The 19,461-nt window shown below is 39.5% G+C and overlaps 1 long non-coding RNA gene across 6 annotated transcripts in view; it reads left to right on the plus strand.

Annotated features, from left to right (window-relative positions):
• The window catches only part of LOC103007431 (uncharacterized), a 205,896-nt gene that overhangs the window by 24,753 nt on the left and 161,682 nt on the right, over positions 1-19,461 (plus strand). For all 6 annotated transcript variants that reach the window (XR_009005270.1, XR_009005268.1, XR_009005267.1 and 3 more), the window contains exon 2: positions 8,806-8,996. This is a non-coding gene — a long non-coding RNA (uncharacterized LOC103007431). The remainder of the gene's footprint in view (positions 1-8,805; positions 8,997-19,461) is intronic.

The following is a 19,461-nucleotide window of genomic DNA, read 5'->3' on the forward strand; positions in this document are numbered from 1 at the left end:
TCTAGGTGGTCACAAAGCACTGAGCTGATCTACCTGTGCTATGCAGCTGCTTTCCACTAGCTATCGGTTTTACCTGTGGTAGTGTATATATGTCCATGCCACTCTCTCAATTGGTCCCAGCTTACCCTTCCCTCTCCCCGTGTCCTCAAGTCCATTCTCCAGTAGGTCTGTGTCTTTATTCCCGTCCTGCCCCTAGGTTCTTCAAGACCTTTTTTTTTTTTTTTTTTAGTTTCCATATATATGTGTTAGCATATGGTATTTTTCTCTTTCTGACTTACTTCACTCTGTATGACAGACTGTAGGTCCATCCACCTCACTACAAATACCTCAATTTCATTTCTGTTTATGGCTGAGTAATATTCCATTGTATATATGTGCCACATCTTCTTTATCCATTCATCTGTCGATGGACACTTAGGTTGCTTCCATGTCCTGGATACTGTAAATAGAGCTGCAATGAATATTGTGGTACATGACACTTTTTGAATTATGGTTTTCTCAGGGTATATGTCCAGTAGTGGGATTGCTGGGTCGTATGGTAGTTCTATTTTTACTTTTTTAAAGAACCTCCATATTGTTCTCCATAGTGGCTGTATCAATTTACATTCCCACCAACAGTGCAAGAGGGTTCCCTTTTCTCTACACCCTCTCCAGCATTTATTGTTTGTAGATTTTTTGATGATGGCCATTCTGACTGGTGTGAGGTGATATCTCATTATAGTTTTGATTTGCATTTCTCTAATGATTAATGATGTTGAGCATTCTTTCATGTGTTTGTTGGCAATCTGTATACCTTCTTTGAAAATTTGTCTATTTAGGTCTTCTGCCCATTTTTGGATTAGGTTGTTTGTTTTTTTGATGTTGAGCTGCATGAGCTGCTTGTAAATTTTGGAGATTAATCCTTTGTCAGTTGCTTTGTTTGCAAATATTTTCTCCCATTCTGAGGGTTGTCTTTTCATCTTGTTTATGGTTTCCTTTGCTGTGTGAAAGCTTTTAAGTTTCATTAGGTCTCATTTGTTTATTTTTGTTTTTATTTCCATTTCTCTAAGAGGTGAGTCAAAAAGGATCTTACTGTGATTTATGTCATAGAGTGTTATGCCCAAGTTCTCCTTTAAGAGTTTTATAGTGTCTGACCTTACATTTACGTCTTTAATCCATTTTGAGCTTATTTTTGTGTATGGAGTTAGGGAGTGTTCTAATTTCATTCTTTTACATGTAGCTGTCCAGTTTTCCCAGCACCACTTACTGAAGAGGCTGTCTTTTCTCCATTGTATATTCATGCCTCCTTTTTCAAAAATAAGGTGACCACATGTGTGTGGGTTTATCTCTGGGCTTTCTATCCTGATCCATTGATCTATATTTCTCTTTTTGTGCCAGTACCATGCTGTCTTGATTACTGTAGCTTTGTAGTATAGTCTGAAGTCAGGAAGCGTGATTCCTCCAGCTCAGTTTTTCTTTCTCAAGATTGTTTTGGCTATTCAGGGTCTTTTGTGTTTCCATACAAATTGTGAAATTTTTTCTTCTAGTTCTGGAAAAATGCCATTGGTAGTTTGATAGGGATTGCACTGAATTTGTAGATTGCTTTTGGTAGTATAATCATTTTCACAATGTTGATTCTTCCAATCCAAGAACATGGTATATCTCTCCATCTGTTTGTATCATCTTTAATTTCTTTCATCAGTGTCTTATAGTTTTCTGCCTGCAGGCTTTTGTCTCCTTAGCTGGGTTTATTTCTAGGTATTTTATTCTTTTTCTTGCAATGGTAAATGGGATTGTTTCCTTAATTTCTCTTGCAGATTTTTCATCAGTAGTGTATAGGAATGCAAGAGATTTCTGTGCATTAATTTTGTATCCTGCTACTTTACCAAATTCATTGATTAGCTCTAGTGGTTTTCTCGTAGCATCTTTAGGATTCTCAATGTATAGTATCATGTCATCTGCAAACAGTGACAACTTTATTTCTTCTTTTCCAATTTAGATTCCTTTTATTTCTTTTTCTTCTCTGATTGCTGTGGCTAAAACTTCCAAAACAATGTTGAATAATAGTGGTGAGAGTGGGCAACCTTGTCTTGTTCCTGATCTTAGTGGAAATGGTTTCAGTTTTTCACCATTGAGGACGATGTTGGATGTGGGTTTGTCATATATGGCCTTTATTATGTTGAGGTAAGTTCCCTCTATGCCTACTATCTGGAGGGTTTTTATCATAAATGGGTGTTGAATTTTGTCAGAAGATTTTTCTGCATCTATTGTGATGATCATATGGTTTTTCTCCTTCAATTTGTTAATATGTTTTATCACACTGATTGATTTGCGTATATTGAAGAATCCTTGCATCCTGGGATAAACACCACTTGATCATGGTGGATGATCCTTTTAATGTGCTGTTGGATTCTGTTTGCTAGAATTTTGTTGAGAATTTTTGCATCTATGTTCATCAGTGATATTGGCCTGTAGTTTTCTTCCTTTGTGACCTCTCTCTCTGGTTTTGGTATCAGGGTGATGGTGGCCTTGTAGAATGAGTTTGGGAGTGTTCCTCCCTCTGCTGTATTTTGGAAGAGTTTGAGAAGGACAGGTGTTAGGTCTTCTCTAAATGTTTGCTAGAATTTGCCTGTGAAGCCATCTGGTACAGGGCTTTTGTTTGTGGAAGATTTTTAATCACAGTCTCAATTTCAGTGCTTGTGATTGGTCTGTTTATATTTTCTAATTCTTCCTGGTTCAGTCTCGGAAGGTTGTGCTTTTCTAAGAATTTGTCCATTTCTTCCAGGCTGTCCATTTTATCGGCATATAGTTGCTTGTAGTAATCTCTCATGATGCTTTATATTTCTGTGGTGTCAGTTGTTACTTCTCCTTTTTCATTTCTAATTCTATTGATTTGAGTCTTCTCCCTTATTTTCTTGATGAGTCTGGCTAATGGTTTATAAATTTTGTTTATCTTCTCAAAGAACCAACTTTTAGTTTTATTGATCTTTGCTATCGTTTCCTTCATTTCTTTTTCCTTTATTACTGATCTGATCTTTATGATTTCTTTCCTTCTGCTAACTTTGGGGTTTCTTTGTTCTTCTTTCTCTAATTGCTTTCGGTGTAAGGTTAGGTTGTTTATTAGAGGTGTTTCTTGTTTCTCGAGGTAGGATTGTGTTCCTATAACCTTCCCCCTTAGAACTGCTTTTGCTGCATCTGATAGGTTTTGGGTTGTTGTATTTTCATTGTCATTTGTTCCTAGCTATTTTTTGATTTGCTCTGTGATTTCTTCAGTGAGCTCTTGGTTATTAAATAGTGTATTGTTTAGCTTCCATGTGTTCTTATTTTTTACAGACTTTTTCCTGTAATTGATATCTAGTCTCATAGCTTTGTGGTCAGAAAGGATTCTTGATACGATTTCAATTTTCTTAAATTTACCAAGGCTTGATTTGTGACCCAAGATATGATGTATATTGGAGAAGGTTCCATGAGCACTTGAGAAGAAAGTGTAGTCTGTTGTTTTTGGATGGAATGTTCTATAAGTATCAATTAAGTCCATCTTGTTTAATGTGTCATTTAAAGCTTGTGTTTCCTTATTTATTTTCATTTTGGATGATCTGTCCATTGATGAAAGTGGGGTGTTAAAGTCCCCTACTATGATTGTGTTACTGTCGATTTCTCCTTTTATGGCTGTTAGCATCTGCCTTATATATTTAGGAACTCCTATGTTGGGTGCATAAATATTTACAATTGTTAAATCTTCTTCTTGGATTCATCCCTTGATCATTATGTAGTGTCCTTTTTTGTCTCTTGTAATAGTCTTTATTTTAAAGTCTCTTTTGTCTCATATGAGAATTGCTATTCCAGCTTTCTTTTGATTTCCATTTGCATGGAATATCTTTTTCCATCCCCTCACTTTCAGTCTGTATGTGTCCCTAGGTCTGAAGTGGGTCTCTTGTAGACAGCATATATACGGATCTTGTTTTTGTATCCATTCAGCCAGTCTGTGCCTTTTGGTGGGAGCATTTAATCCATTTACATTTAAGGTAATTATCAATATGTATGTTCCTATTCCCATTTTCTTAATTGTTTTGGGTTTATTATTGTTGGTCTTTTCCTTGTCTTGTGTTTCCTGCCTAGAGAAGTTTCTTTAGTATTTGATGTAAAGCTGGTTTGGTGGTGCTGAATTCTCTTAGCTTTTGCTTGTCTGTCAAGTTTTTAATTTCTCCATCAAACCTGAGTGAGATCCTTGCTGGTAGAGTTATCTTGGTTGTAGGTTTTTCCCTTTCATCACTTTAAATGTGTCCTGCCACTTCCTTCTGGCTTGCAGAGTTTCTGCTGAAAGATCAGCTGTTAACCTTATGGGGATACCCTTGTATGTTATTTGTTGTTTTTCCCTTGCTGCTTTTAATATTTTTTCTTTGTATTTAATTTTTGATAGTTTGATTAATATGTGTCTTGGTGTGTTTCTCCTTGGATTTATCCTTTATGGGACTCTCTGCATTTCCTGGACTTGATTAACTATTTCCTTTCCCATATTAGGGAAGTTTTCAACTATAATTTCTTCAAATATTTTCTCAGTCCCTTTCTTTTTCTTTTCTTCTTCTGGGACCCCTATAATTCAAATGTTGGTGCATTTAATGTTGTCCCAGAGGTCCCTGAGACTGTCCTCAATTCTTTTCATTCTTTTTTCTTTATTCTGCTCTGCAGTAGTTATTTCCACTATTTTATCTTCCAGGTCACTTATCCATTCTTCTGCCTCAGTTATTCTGCTATTGATTCCTTGTAGAGAATTTTTAATTTCATTTAGTGTGTTGTTCATCATTGTTTGTTTGCTCTTTAGTTCTTCTAGGTTCTTGTTAAAAGTTTCTTGTACCTTCTCCATTCTACTTCCAAGATTTTGGATCATCTTTACTGTCATTATTCTGAATTATTTTTCAGGTAGACTGCCTGTTTCCTCTTCATTTGTTTGGTCTGGTGGGTTTTTACCTTGCTCCTTCATCTGCTGTGTGTTTCTTTGTCTTCTCATTTTGCTTAACTTACTGTGTTTGGGGGTCTCCTTTTCACAGGCTGCAGGTTCATAGTTCCTGGTGTTTTTGGTGTCTGCCCCCAGTGGCTAACGTTGGCTCAGTGGGTTGTGTAGGCTGTCTCGTTGAGGGGACTAGTGCCTGTGTTCTGGTGGATGAGGCTAGATCTTGTGTTTCTGGTGGGCAGACCCACGTCTGGTGGTGTGTTGGGGTGTCTGTGACCTTTTTATGATTTTAGACAGTCTCTCTGTTAATGGGTGTGGTTGTGTTCCTGTCTTGCTAGTTGTTCGGCATAGGGTGTCCAGCAGTGTAGCTTGCTAGTTGCTGAGTGGAGCTGGGTCTTGGTGTTGAGATGGAGATCTTTGGGAGAGCTTTTGCCATTTGATATTACGTGGAGCTGGGAGGTATCTGGTGGACCAGTGTCCTGAACTCAGCTCTTCCACCTCAGAGGCACAGGCCTGACGCCTGGCCAGAGCACCAAGACCCTATCATCCACACAGCTCAGAACAAAAGGGAGAAAAAAGAAAGAAAGAAAAAATAAAATAAAGTTATTAAAATAAAAAATAATTATTAAAAATAAAAAAATTTTAAAAAGTAATAAAAAAGAAAGGAAGAAAGAAAGAAGAGCAACCAGACCAAAAAACAAATCCACCAATGATAACAAGTGCTAAAAACTATACTAAAAAAAAAAAAAAATGGACAGACAGAACCCTAGTACAAATGGTAAAAACAAAGGTACACAGACAAAATCACACACAGAGTCATACACATACACACTCACAAAAAGTGAAAAAGGGAAAAAAAATATATATATATTGTTTCTCCCAAAGTCCACCGCCACAGTTTGGGATGATTTGTTGTGTATTCAGGTAATCCACAGATGCAGGTACATTAAGCTGATTGTGGAGATTTAATCCGCTGCTCCTGAGGCTGCTGGGAGAGATTTCCCTTTCTCTTCTTTGTTCGCACAGCTCCTGGGGTTCAGCTTTGGATGTGGCCTCGCCTCTGCGTGTAGGTCGCCTGAGGGCATCTGTTCTTCGCTCAGACAGGACGGGGTTAAAGGAGCAGCTGCTTCGGGGGCTCTGGCTCACTCAGGCTGGGGGGAGGGAGGGGTATGGGTGCGGGGCGAGCCTGCAGCGGCAGAGGCCGGCGTGACGTTGCACCAGCCTGAGGCATGCCGTGCGTTCTCCCGGGGAAGTTGTCCCTGGATCACGGGACCCTGGCAGTGGCAGGCTGCACAGGTTCCTGGGAGAGGCGGTGTGGATAGTGACCTGTGCTCGCACACAGGCTTCTTGGTGGCGGCAGCAGCAGCCTTAGCGTCTCATGCCCGTCTCTGGGGTCCGTGCTGATAACCGCGGCTTGCGCCTGCGTCTGGAGCTCCTTTAAGCAGTGGTTTTAATCCCCTCTCCTCACGCACTGCAAAACCAAGAGGCAAGAAAAAGTCTCTTGCCTCTTTGGCAGCTCCAGACCTTTTCCCGGACTCCCTCCTGGCAGCTGTGGCACACTAGCCCCCTTAAGGCTGTGTTCACACAGCCAACCCCAGTCCTCTCCCTGCGATCCGACCGAAGCCCGAGCCTCAGCTCCCAGCCCCCGCCCGCCCTGGTGGGTGAGCAGACAAGCATCTCGAGCTGGTGAGTGCTGGTCGGCACCGGTCCTCCATGCGGGAATCTCTCCGCTTTGCCCTCCGCACCCCTGTGGCTGCGCTCTCCTCCGCGGCTCCGAAGCTTCCCCCTCCGCCACCCGCAGTCTCTGCCTGCAGAGGGCCTTCGTAGTGTGTGGAAACCTTTCCTCCTTCACAGCTCCCTCCCACTGGTGCAGGTCCCGTCCCTATGCTTTTGTCTCTGTTTTTTCTTTTTTCTTTTGGTCTACCCAGGTACGTGGGGGAGTTTCTTGCCTTTTGGGAGGTCTGAGTTCTTCTGCCAGCATTCAGTAGGTGTTCTGTAGGAGTTGTTCCACATGTAGATGTATTTCTGACGTATTTGTGGGTTGGAAGGTGATTTCCATGTCTTACTCTTCCGCCATCTTGAAGCTCCTCCTGAGTAACTTTTAAAAAACAAGTTAAACCCATTGGAAAGTTAGTTAAAAGCACTTTCTACTTTGGAAAAAAACTCAAAACTTTATCAAGACTTTAGGTGCATAGGTGATCTTTGCATTTTGTGTTTTATTTTTCCCCATCTGTATCCAAGATATGTCCATGTCCTGTAGTTACTGCTTTGACCTGCATTATTCTTTCTGTACCCTCAGCCACTTTCCTGACTCAGGTCCTCATTGTCTCTTTCATGTTGAATTTCATCAGTTGGTAAACTGGTCTTCTTATGTCTAGTCTCATTTTTTTAAAAAGTTATTAGTGATAAATATTTGTGCTCTTCAGCAGTATTTTCAATTCTCTTCCTTCCAGCACAAGGTAAAGCTGCACTGTTTTGTCCCTGTGTGAAATGTGAGATGTGACATGTGTCACTTCTTGTTGGGAACCTATCAGGACAAGGGCTCAAGTCACTTGTCCCCTACCCTCTTTTGCTATTATTGCTGGTGATGCTCACGTGTGAAGGCTCTGCCAGCCAGCGTCCTTGAATGAGGATGAAATGGAATAGTACCCTTGTCTCCACCCTAAACCTGAGACAAACCACGAAATAAATTTTAGTTGTTTTAAGCCACTGAGAATTTTAGATTTTTTTTAAAATTTTATTTATTTATTTATTTATGGCTGTGTTGGGTCTTCGTTTCTGTGCAAGGGCTTTCTCTAGTTGTGGCAAGCGGTGCGCGGGCCTCTCACTGTCGCGGCCTCTCTTGTTGTGGAGCACAGGCTCCAGACGCGCAGGCTCAGTAATTGTGTCTCACGGGCCCAGTTGCTCCGCGGCATGTGGGATCTTCCCAGACCAGGGCTTGAACCCGTGTCCCCTGCACTGGCAGGCAGATTCTCAACCACTGTGCCACCAGGGAAGCCCGAGAATTTTAGATTTTTGACTGCAACATAACATAGACTTTCTTTACTGATAGGCCATTCTACTCACAAAATAAATCTTTGAAGAGTAGTCTTTCAGTATGCAAATCTTGTGCTGTTACCACTGTGCTCAAAATTCTTTTTGTGGGACCCCAAGATAGATAAATAAAAACAAAATTCCTAACTCTGGTACCCAAGGCCCTTTATGAACTGGCTTCTAATTATTAAAACTAATAAAAGAATTTATTAATGTGACAAATTTTAAAAATATGAAAATATATAGATTTCCTATATATAATATAATGGAGTGAAAAAATCTTCAGTTATATCATCAGCTTTCCCCCTTTCTCACTATACTCTTTAACTGTGCCATTTATAGTACACATTTAAATAATACCCGTTTCTAGGTCTTTGCCAAATTTAACTCAATATGGATTTTCCATTAACAGATGACTATAATCTTCTTTCATCCTAAACTTTTAGTATTCACAACAATCAGTGGGGAAAGTACATTTATTCTGACAAATGAGAGGGGCTTGTTTTTGGGGATCATAGAGAGGTGGGTGGGGAATCCTGCCTGGGGCATTTACTAGTTGCATCACCTGAGACCTGACTTCTAACTGCTTTGAATTTCAGACCCCTCCTTTACAGAATTAGGATGACAATCCCTACCATAGACAATTGTGAGGTTTAAATTAAATTATGCATTTAAAGGGCTTGACATAGAGGTAGAGCTCAATTATTACTGGTTCATTCTTTTGCAGATGAGAATATAGAAGCTCAGAGTTGAACACCCGTTGAGTTTCTACTCTTTTCCAGGTTTTGGCCTTCCAGGCTTTGTACATTCAAAACTGATTTAAATTTCCTATTTCCTTCCAGCTTGTCACTTCCTTTAGTTCCTTTTCTTTATTCTTCAATATCTATGAACCTGCTGTGGTTGGGGGAGAGGAGGCTGCACAGAGACAAGACTGACATCACAAGAGCCCTCGAAGCCTTCTTGGAATCATATGGAATCCTTAGGTGGTGATTTGGAAAGTACTGCTAGAAGCATCTCTCATCACTTCTAAAAGGTATATATCCTTCAGTCTATCCCTGACAAGTGCTTTAGGGAAGCAATTTCTTGTGACTACAGGTAAAAAAAATCTGCAAATTAAGGCTCATAAACATGTGGAGGATTCTTTCTCGTAATGGTGATGTCTCAAGGCAATATATCAGGGCAGCTTGGGATTTGTTGGTAACTCAGAAAAATAAAGAACCCAGATACTTCTTAATATTACTGTCATTATATTGTCAATTGTCTTTTTCTAACACCAGAGATTTTAAAGAGGTAGGAATTAGAATGTCTATTAATGTCATATATTCAATAGCTTTTGGAATGTAGAAAATATCCTTGTTGCTTGGAGAATCATTTCTTCCTCCTGAAAAAAGAAATGTCAGCATTTTTAGTGGTGAAACTCCCAAATTTCATTCTTTACCATATGTAAACTATTATGCCATAATAAAAATTATGTTTAAAAAACCCAACAATGTAAAAGCATAGGAAAATCGTAATCTCAAGTTAGGTAGAGTAAACATGTTAAAAAAAATATGCAATATAAGCATGATTTATAAGAAAAAAACCAATCTGTAAATATTTACATGGAAACACAGCAAGATATTAATAGTGGACACCTCTGCAGAGTAATGTTAGGTGATCTTTGGTTTATATTTCTTAATTTACTGTATTTTCTAAAGTTTGTACAATGACCCACATATTTTATTGCTATTATAAATGTAATTACTCACATATATGTATATATATGAAATTTATCTATTTTGCATATTTCTGAAATTGGTCACATTACAGCGCTCTTATTAATTCTTGTTAGTGCTATCAGTTGACTTACTATTTAGCAGCCCAGAAACATGTTAAATAATAGTCAATAACCATGTGTTAGTTGTGATTTTATTTTTTATTTATTTATTTTTTTTCAAACATCTTTATTGAAGTATAATTGCCTTACAATAGTGTGTTAGCATCTGCTTTATAACAAAGTGAATCTGTTATACATATACAATATGTTCCCATTTCTCTTCCCTCTTGCATCTCCCTCCCTCCCACCCTCCCCATCCCACCCCTCTAGGTGGTCACAAAGCACCGAGCTGATCTCCCTGTGCTATGCGGCTGCTTCCCACTAGCTATCTATTTTACATTTGGTAGTGTATATATGTCCATGACACTCTCTTACCCTGTCACATCTCACCCCACCCCCTCCCCATATCCTCAAGTCCATTCTCTAGTAGGTCTGTGTCTTTATTCCCGTCTTGCCACTAGGTTCTTCATGGCCTTTTTTTTTTTTTTTTCCCTTAGATTCCATATATATGTGTTAGCATACTGTATTTGTTTTTCTCTTTCTGACTTACTTCACTCTGTATGACAGACTCTAACTCCATCCACCTCATTACAAATACCTCCATTTCATTTCTTTTTATGGCTGAGTAATATTCCATTGTATATATGTGCCACATCTTCTTTATCCATTCATCTGTCGATGGACATTTAGGTTGCTTCCATGTCCTGGCTATTGTAAATAGAGCTGCAATGAACATTTTGGTACATGACTCTTTTTGACCTATGGTTTTCTCAGGGTATATGCCCAGTAGTGGGATTGCTGGGTCGTATGGTAGTTCTATTTGTAGTTTTTTAAGGAACCTCCATACTGTTCTCCATAGTGGCTGTATCAATTTACATTCCCACCAACAGTGCAAGAGTGTTCCCTTTCCTCCACACCCTCTCCAGCATTTATTGTTTCTAGATTTTTTGATGATGGCCATTCTGACCGGTGTGAGATGATATCTCATTGTAGTTTTGATTTGCATTTCTCTAATGATTAATGATGTTGAGCATTCTTTCATGTGTCTGTAGGCCATCTGTATATCTTCTTTGGAGAAATGTCTATTTAGATCTTCTGCCCATTTTTGGATTGGGTTGTTCGTTTTTTTGTTATTGAGCTGCATGAGCTGCTTGTAAATCTTGGAGATTAATCCTTTGTCAGTTGCTTCATTTGCAAATATTTTCTCCCATTCTGAGGGTTGTCTTTTGGTCTTGTTTATGGTTTCCTTTGCTGTGCAAAAGCTTTTCAGTTTCATTAGGTCCCATTTGTTTATTTGTGTACTTATTTCCATTTCTCTGGGAGCTGGGTCAAAAAGAATCTTGCTGTGATGTATGTCATAGAGTGTTCTGCCTCTGTTTTCCTCTAAGAGTTTGATAGTGTCTGCCCTTACACTTAGGTCTTTAATCCATTTTGAGTTTATTTTTGTGCATGGTGTCAGGGAGTGTTCTAATTTCATACTTTTACATGTTCCTGTCCAATTTTCCCAGCACCACTTATTGAAGAGGCTGTCTTTTCTCCACTGTATATGCTTGCCTCCTTTATCAAAGATAAGTTGACCATATGTGTGTGGGTTTATCTCTGGGCTTTCTATCCTGTTCCATTGATCTATATTTCTGTTTTTGTGCCAATACCAAACTGTCTTGATTACTGAAGCTTTGTAATATAGTCTGAAGTCAGGGAGCCTGATTCCCCCAGCTCCATTTTTCGTTCTCAAGATTGCTTTGGCTATTCGGGGTCTTTTGTGTTTCCATACAAATTGTGAAATTTTTTGTTCTAGTTCTGTGAAAAATGCCAGTGGTAGTTTGATAGGGATTGCATTGAATCTGTAGATTGCTTTGGGTAGTAGAGACATTTTCACAATGTTGATTCTTCCAATCCAGGAACATGGTATATCTCTCCATCTATTTGTATCATCTTTAATTTCTTTCATCAGTGTCTTATAATTTTCTGCATACAGGTCTTTTGTCTCCTTAGGTAGGTTTATTCCTAGATATTTTATTCTTTTTGTTGCAATGGTAAATGGGAGTGTTTTCTTAATTTCACTTTCAGATTTTTCGTCATTAGTGTATAGAAATGCAAGAGATTTCTGTGCATTAATTTTGTATCCTGCTACTTTACCAAATTCATTGATTAGCTCTAAGAGTTTTCTGGTAGCATCTTTAGGATTCTCTATGTATAGTATCATGTCATCTGCAAATAGTGACAGCTTTACTTCTTCTTTTCCGATTTGGATTCATTTTATTTCTTTGTCTTCTCTGATTGCTGTGGCTAGGACTTCCAGAACTATGTTGAATAATAGTGGTGAGAGTGGGCAACCTTGTCTTGTTCCTGATCTTAGTGGAAATGGTTTCAGTTTTTCACCATTGAGGACAATGTTGGCTGTGGGTTTGTCATATATGGCCTTTATTATGTTGAGGAAAGTTCCCTCTATGCCTACTTTCTGCAGGGCTTTTATCATAAATGGGTGTTGAATTTTGTCAAAAGCTTTCTCTGCATCTATTGAGATGATCATATGGTTTTTCTCCTTCAATTTGTTAATATGGTGTATCACATTGATTGATTTGCATATATTGAAGAATCCTTGCATTCCTGGAATAAACCCCACTTGATCATGGTGTATGATCCTTTTAATGTGCTGTTGGATTCTGTTTGCTAGTATTTTGTTGAGGATTTTGGCATCTATGTTCATCAGTGATATTGGCCTGTAGTTTTCTTTCTTTGTGACATCTTTGTCTGGTTTTGGTATCAGGGTGATGGTGGCCTCGTAGAATGAGTTTGGGAGTGTTCCTCCCTCTGCAATATTTTGGAAGAGTTTGAGAAGGATAGGTGTTAGCTCTTCTCTAAATGTTTGATAGAATTCGCCTGTGAAGCCATCTGGTCCTGGGCTTTTGTTTGTTGGAAGGTTTTTAATCACAGTTTCAATTTCAGTGCTTGTGATTGGTCTGTTCATATTTTCTATTTCTTCCTGGTTCAGTCTCGGCAGTTTGTGCATTTCTAAGAATCTGTCCATTTCTTCCAGGTTGTCCATTTTATTGGCATATAGTTGCTTGTAGTAATCTCTCATGATCTTTTGTATTTCTGCAGTGTCAGTGGTTACTTCTCCTTTTTCATTTCTAATTCTATTGATCTGAGTCTTCTCCCTTTTTCTCTTGATGAGTCTGGCTAATGGTTTATCAATTTTGTTTATCTTCTCAAAGAACCAGCTTTTAGTTTCATTGATTTTTGCTATTGTTTCCTTCATTTCTTTTTCATTTATTTCTGACCTGATCTTTATAATTTCTTTCCTTCTGCTGGCTTTGGGGTTTTTTTGTTCTTCTTTCTCTAATTGCTTTAGGTGCAAGGTTAGGTTGTTTATTCGAGATGTTTCCTGTTTCTTGAGGTAGGCTTGTATTGCTATAAACTTCCCTCTTAGCACTGCTTTTGCTGTGTCCCATAGGTTTTGGGTCGTCGTGTCTCCATTGTCATTTGTTTCTAGGTATTTTTTGATTTCCCCTTTGATTTCTTCAGTAATCACTTCGTTATTAAGTAATGTATTGTGTAGCCTCCATGTGTTTGTATTTTTTACAGATATTTTCCTGTAATTGATATCTAGTCTCATAGCATTGTGGTCGGAAAAGATACTTGATACGATTTCAATTTTCTTAAATTTACCAAGGCTTGATTTGTGACCCAAGATATGATCTATCCTGGAGAATGTTCCATGAGCACTTGAGAAAAATGTGCATTCTGTTGTTTTTGGGTGGAATGTCCTATAAATATCAATTAAGTCCATATTGTTTAATGTATCATTTAAAGCTTGTGTTTCCTTATTTATTTTCATTTTGGATGATCTGTCCATTGGTGAAAGTGGGGTGTTAAAGTCCCCTACTATGATTGTGTTGCTGTCAATTTCCCCTTTCATGGCTGTTAGTATTTGCCTTATGTATTGAGGTGCTCCTATGTTGGGTGCATAAATATTTACAATTGTTATACCTTCCTCTTGGATCGATCCCTTGATCATTATATAGTGTCCTTCTTTGTCTCTTGTAATAGTCTTTATTTTAAAGTCTATTTTGTCTGATATGAGAATTGCTACTCCAGCTTTCTTTTGATTTCCATTTGCATGGAATATCTTTTTCCATCCCCTCACTTTCAGTCTGTATGTGTCCCTAGGTCTGAAGTGGGTCTCTTGTAGACAGCATATATATGGGTCTTGTTTTTGTATCCATTCAGCCAGCCTGTGTCTTTTGGTGGGAGCATTTAATCCATTTACATTCAAGGTAATTATCGATATGTATGTTCCTATTCCCATTTTCTTAAATGTATTGGGTTTGTTATTGTAGGTGTTTTCCTTCTCTTGTGTTTCTTGCCTAGAGAATTTCCTTTAGCATTTGTTGTAAAGCTGGTTTGGTGGTGCTGAACTCTCTCAGCTTTTGCTTGTCTGTAAAGGTTTTAATTTCTCCATCGAATCTGAATGAGATCCTTGCTGGGTAGAGTAATCTTGGTTGTAGGTTTTTCTCCTTCATGACTTTAAGTATATCCTGCCACTCCCTTCTGGCTTGCAGAGTTTCTGCTGAGAGATCAGATGTTAACCTTATGGGGATTCCCTTGTGTGTTATTTGTTTTTTTTCCCTTGCTGCCTTTAATATGTTTTCCTTATATTTAATTTTTGACAGTTTGATTAATATGTGTCTTGGCGTGTTCCTCCTTGGGTTTATCCTGTATGGGACTCTCTGTGCTTCCAGGACTTGATTAACTATTTCCTTTCCCATATTAGGGAAGTTTTCAACTATAATCTCTTCAAAAATTTTCTCAGTCCCTTTCTTTTTCTCTTCTTCTTCTGGTACCCCTATAATTCGAATGTTGGCACGTTTAATGTTGTCCCAGAGGTCCCTGAGACTGTCCTCAGTTCTTTTCATTCTTTTTTCTTTATCCTGCTCTGTAGTAGTTATTTCCACCATTTTATCTTCCAGGTCACTTATCCTTTCTTCTGCCTCAGTTATTCTACTATTGATCCCTTCTAGAGTATTTTTAATTTCATTTATTGTGTTTTTCATAATTGCTTGGTTCCTCTTTAGTTCTTCTACATCCTTGTTAAATGTTTCTTGCATTTTGTCTATTCTATTTCCAAGATTTTGGATCATCCTTACTATCATTATTCTGAATTCTTTTTCAGGTAGACTACCTATTTCCTCTTCATTTGTTAAGTCCAGTGTGTTTTGAGCCTGCTCCTTCATCTGCTGTGTGTTTTTCTGTCGTCTCATTTTGCCTATCTTACTGTGTTTGGGGTCTCTTTTTCACAGGCTGCAGGTTCGTAGTTCCCGTTGTTTTTGGTATCTGTCCCCAGCGGCTAAGGTTGGTTCAGTGGGTTGTGTAGGCTTCCTGGTGGAGGGAACTAGTGCCTGAGTTCTGGTGGATGAGGCTAGATCTTGTCTTTCTGGTGGGCACGTCCACGTCTGGTGGTGTATTTTGTGGTGTCTGTGGCCTTATTATGATTTTAGGCAGCCTCTCTGCCAATGGATGGGGTTGTGTTCCTGTCTAGCTAGTTGTTTGGCATAGGATGTCCAGCACTGTAGCTTGCTGGTCGTTGAGTGAAGCTGGGTCTTGATGTTGAGATGGAGATCTCTGGGAGATTTTTGCCGTTTGGTATTACGTGGAGCTGGGAGGTCTCTTGTGGACCAGTGTTCTGAAGTTGGCTCTCCCACCTCAGAGGCACGGCCCTGATGCCTGGCTGGAGCACCAAGAGCCTTTCGTCCACACGGCTCAGAGTAAAAGGGAGAAAAAATAGAAAGAAAGAAAGAAAGAGGCTATAATATAGTGAAGTAAAATAAAGATATTGTAAAGCAAAGCTATACAGACAAAATCTCACCCAGCAGCATATACATATACACTCACAAAATAAAGGAAAAGGGGAAAAATTAATATCTCCTGCTCCCAGAGTCCCCCTCCTGAATTTGGGATGATTCGTTGTCTATTCAGGTATTCAGCAGATGCAGGCACATCAAGTTGTTTGTGGAGCTTTAATCCGCTGCTTCTGAGGCTGCTGGGAGAGATTTCCCCTTCTCTTCCCTGTTCGCACAGCTCCTGGGGTTCAGCTTTGGATTTGGACCCGCCTCTGCGTGTAGGTCGCCTGAGGGCGTCTGTTCCCCACCCAGACAGGACGGGGTTAAAGGAGCAGCTGCTTCGGGGGCTCTGGCTCACCCAGGCCGCGGGGAGGGAGCGGTACGGAGGAGGCGGGGCGAGCCTGCGGCGGCCGAGGCCGGCGTGACGTTGCACCAGCTCGAGGCGCGCAGTGCGTTCTCCCGGGGATGTTGTCCCCGGATCCCGGGACCCTGGCAGTGGCGGGCTGCACAGGCTCCCGGGAGGGGAGGTGTGGAGAGTGACCTGTGCTCACACACAGGCTTTTTGGAGGCGGCAGCAGCAGCCCCAGCGTCTCACGCCCGTCTCTGGGGTCCGCGCTGATCGCCGTGGCTTGCGCCCTTCTCTGGAGTTCGTTTAGGCGGCGCTCTGAATCCCCTCTCCTTGCGCGCAGCGAAACAAAGAGGCAAGAAAAAGTCTCTTGCCTCTTCGGCAGCTGCAGACCTTTTCCCGGTCTCCCTCCCGGCTAGCTGTGGTGCGCCAACCCCTTCAGGCTGTGTTCACGCCGCCAGCCCCAGTCCTCTCCCTGCGATCCGACCGCAGCCCGAGCCTCAGCTCCCAGCCCTGCCCGCCCCGGCGGGGGAGCAGACAAGCCTCTCGGGCTGGTGAGCGCCACTCGGCGCCGAGCCTCTGTGCGGGAGTCTCTCCAATTTTCCCTCTGCGCCCCTGTTGCTGTGGGATCCGCGCTGATAGCCGCGGCTCGCGCCCTTCTCTGGAGTTCGTTTAGGCGGCGCTCTGAATCCCCTCTCCTTGCCCGCCGCGAATCAAAGAGGCAAGAAAAAGTCTCTTGCCTCTTCGGCAGCTGCAGACTTTTTCCCCGGACTCCCTCCCGGCTAGCTGTGGTGCGCTAACCCCTTCAGGCTGTGTTCACGCTGCCAGCCCCAGTCCTCTCCCAGTTGTGATTTTAAAAGAAATTCTCTACTATGTTATTATAGGTATGCTAGCTCTCATTTTTACATAAATATTATTTATTAAGTTACAGAAACCCCATTTTTAGACTTATGTCTCAAATGCCTATTTGGCATCCTGCTTGAGTGTCATGCCAGCCTGTTAGAGACAGTTCATTTTTCACTGTTATGCCTTCTCCTCTTCTTCCTTTTAATAATAGACTCCCCTAATGTGAAGCTGAGCATATGGCTGTCCTCCTAGAGGCCATGTGAGGTGTAAGTAAGCTTTGTCTAGTGTGATGGGAGCAGAAGTGATGTCTTCAACTTCTGGATCATGTTATTATAAGGAAGTGGTTTGCATTCCACTGTCTTCCCTTTCTGCTGGCTGAAATTAGGCAACAACAGTGTCTACTGCCTCAGATCCATGTTGCCACTTCTGAGGATGTAGCAACAACTAATCCTATTACGAATGTCTAGCCTATGTGTCCAAAGCAGCATAGTTCAAATCTTAATCTCTTCTGCCCCTTTCTTCACATCTTCTCTTCCCTGAAATGCCCCATTGTTATGATTTATCACACCTACTCCATTCAGCAAATCTGTCCCCATATTTTCAAAATATATCTCCAACTGAACCACTCCTTAACATTTTTCTCCCTGGGCTAGACTAGTCTGACTATATTCTCCTAACTGTTCTTCTATTCTTATGGCTTATAATATGTTCCCCACATAGCAGAGTGCCTTTTTAAAAATGGAAATCAGGTTACGTCACTTCTGCTTACAACTCTCCAATTGGCATCTGTTAACACTTAAAATAAAATTCTAGCAAGAAAGTTTCTTTGAGATCTGGCCTCTGTCTTCTTCTCTGGCTACATCTCTTACCATTTTCTTCCTACCCAACTCTTTTCTACCAACACTGGCTTTCTTACTGCCCCCAAGACATACCATCCTTATTCTTACCTTGGGGACTTTATATTTGTTATTTCTCTGCCTTCAAAGTTCTTCTTTCAAATATTGTCTTAGCAAACTCTTCTCTGCATCATCCAAACTTATCTGAGCAGTTTTTCTCCACTTGCCTTCTAAAACAGCTGTTTGTTTCTAAATGACACATTTCCTTCCTTCATAAGGTGATCTAACACCTTAGTATTAACTGAAATTATATTATTTATTCTTTTTTAAAAATATTTAATATATTCTTCTGTCACTATAATATAAATTCCATGCTGGTATGGATGTTGTATTGCTTATCCTGTATTTCCAGAACTTAAACAGTGCCTGGAACAGAATGGGTACTCAAAAAATATTTGTTTAATAAATCAATATTTAGTATTACATAAAATGATCAATTTTATATTTTATCTATTGATATACTTAATTTATTAATATATTTGCTACTATACTTTTATTTCTAGACTAAACTCTTCCTGATCATGCTCCCTTTAATTTGATGTTAGATAATTTTTTCCTAGTATTTTTATTGATATTTATAGATGAGACTAATCAATAGATTTTGGGGTTATCTCTAAAAGCTTCATAAAATGAGCTGCAGTCTTCTACCTTTTTCTATGCTTCAACATATTCTATAGAAGAAATATTATCTGTTCCTTGTTAATATGAAAGAAAGCACCCATGAAATTGTTAAAACCAGGATAGTTAAATAATTCTTTTATTACTTTAAAAATCCTTTAATGATTAACAGTTTAACTAGGTATTTGATTTCTTCTTTTTCAATAATAATTCATTTTTTCCTAGAAAAATATTAATCTTATTGAAATTTTCAAGTTTAATACCAATGACATTTTATACAATTTTATGATGATTTTAATACCTGTCTTTGGTAGTCTTATCCCCTTCTCATTCACAGGTGTGTGTGTGTGTGTGTGTGTGTGTGTGTGTGTGTGTGTTTGGTAGTTTAGATTAGCCAAAAGTTACTTCTGCCTGGAAAAAACACATTTTTTCTCAAGTTACCTCTCTTCCTTTCCTCCTTGAATGGATACCTCCTACTTATTCTTTATGACTCAATTTAAACAGAACTTCCTTAGGAAAGTCACACTGATTGCCTCATTTCAGTGAGGTTCCAACTGCAGTCCACCATATCTCAATGTATTGTTAACTTCGGCTAACTATAAGCAGTTATTGAAAAAAATAAGCAAGATAAAACACAGTACCTATATATATATATGTGGCTTGGAAGGGACCTGTGTAGGGTTTCTGGAGAGGTGGAAATTTTCTATTTCTTAATTTGGTGATGTTAAATGGATTGTTACTTAGTGATAATTTACTGAACTGTATAATTGTTTTTATACATCCTGAAGATTCTTGATGTTATATTTCACAATAAATGGTTTTTAAAACTTGATACACTTCTTATTTTTCTCTTTTTTTCTGGTGAGAACTTCACCACAGAGTTGACCATTGTCTAAAGACAGAATTTGGGCACTGTTGATGTGACAATTTGGAGTTAGCAAAAGATTTAAAGTAGGAAACTCACCATAAAATTAGAAGAACAAACCTAGAAGTAGAGAAACGAGTTATGAAGCCATTTCAATAGTCCCTTTGAGACTTCACTTCTGGAAAAGATGGAGTTACAGTAACTAGATTTACCATCACACCTGACTCAACCAGATCACGAACAAAATGCATGAGGTAATAGTTTTAAA

This window comes from Balaenoptera acutorostrata, chromosome 14 (genome assembly GCF_949987535.1).
Source record: "Balaenoptera acutorostrata chromosome 14, mBalAcu1.1, whole genome shotgun sequence".
Taxonomy (NCBI): Eukaryota; Metazoa; Chordata; class Mammalia; order Artiodactyla; family Balaenopteridae; genus Balaenoptera; species Balaenoptera acutorostrata.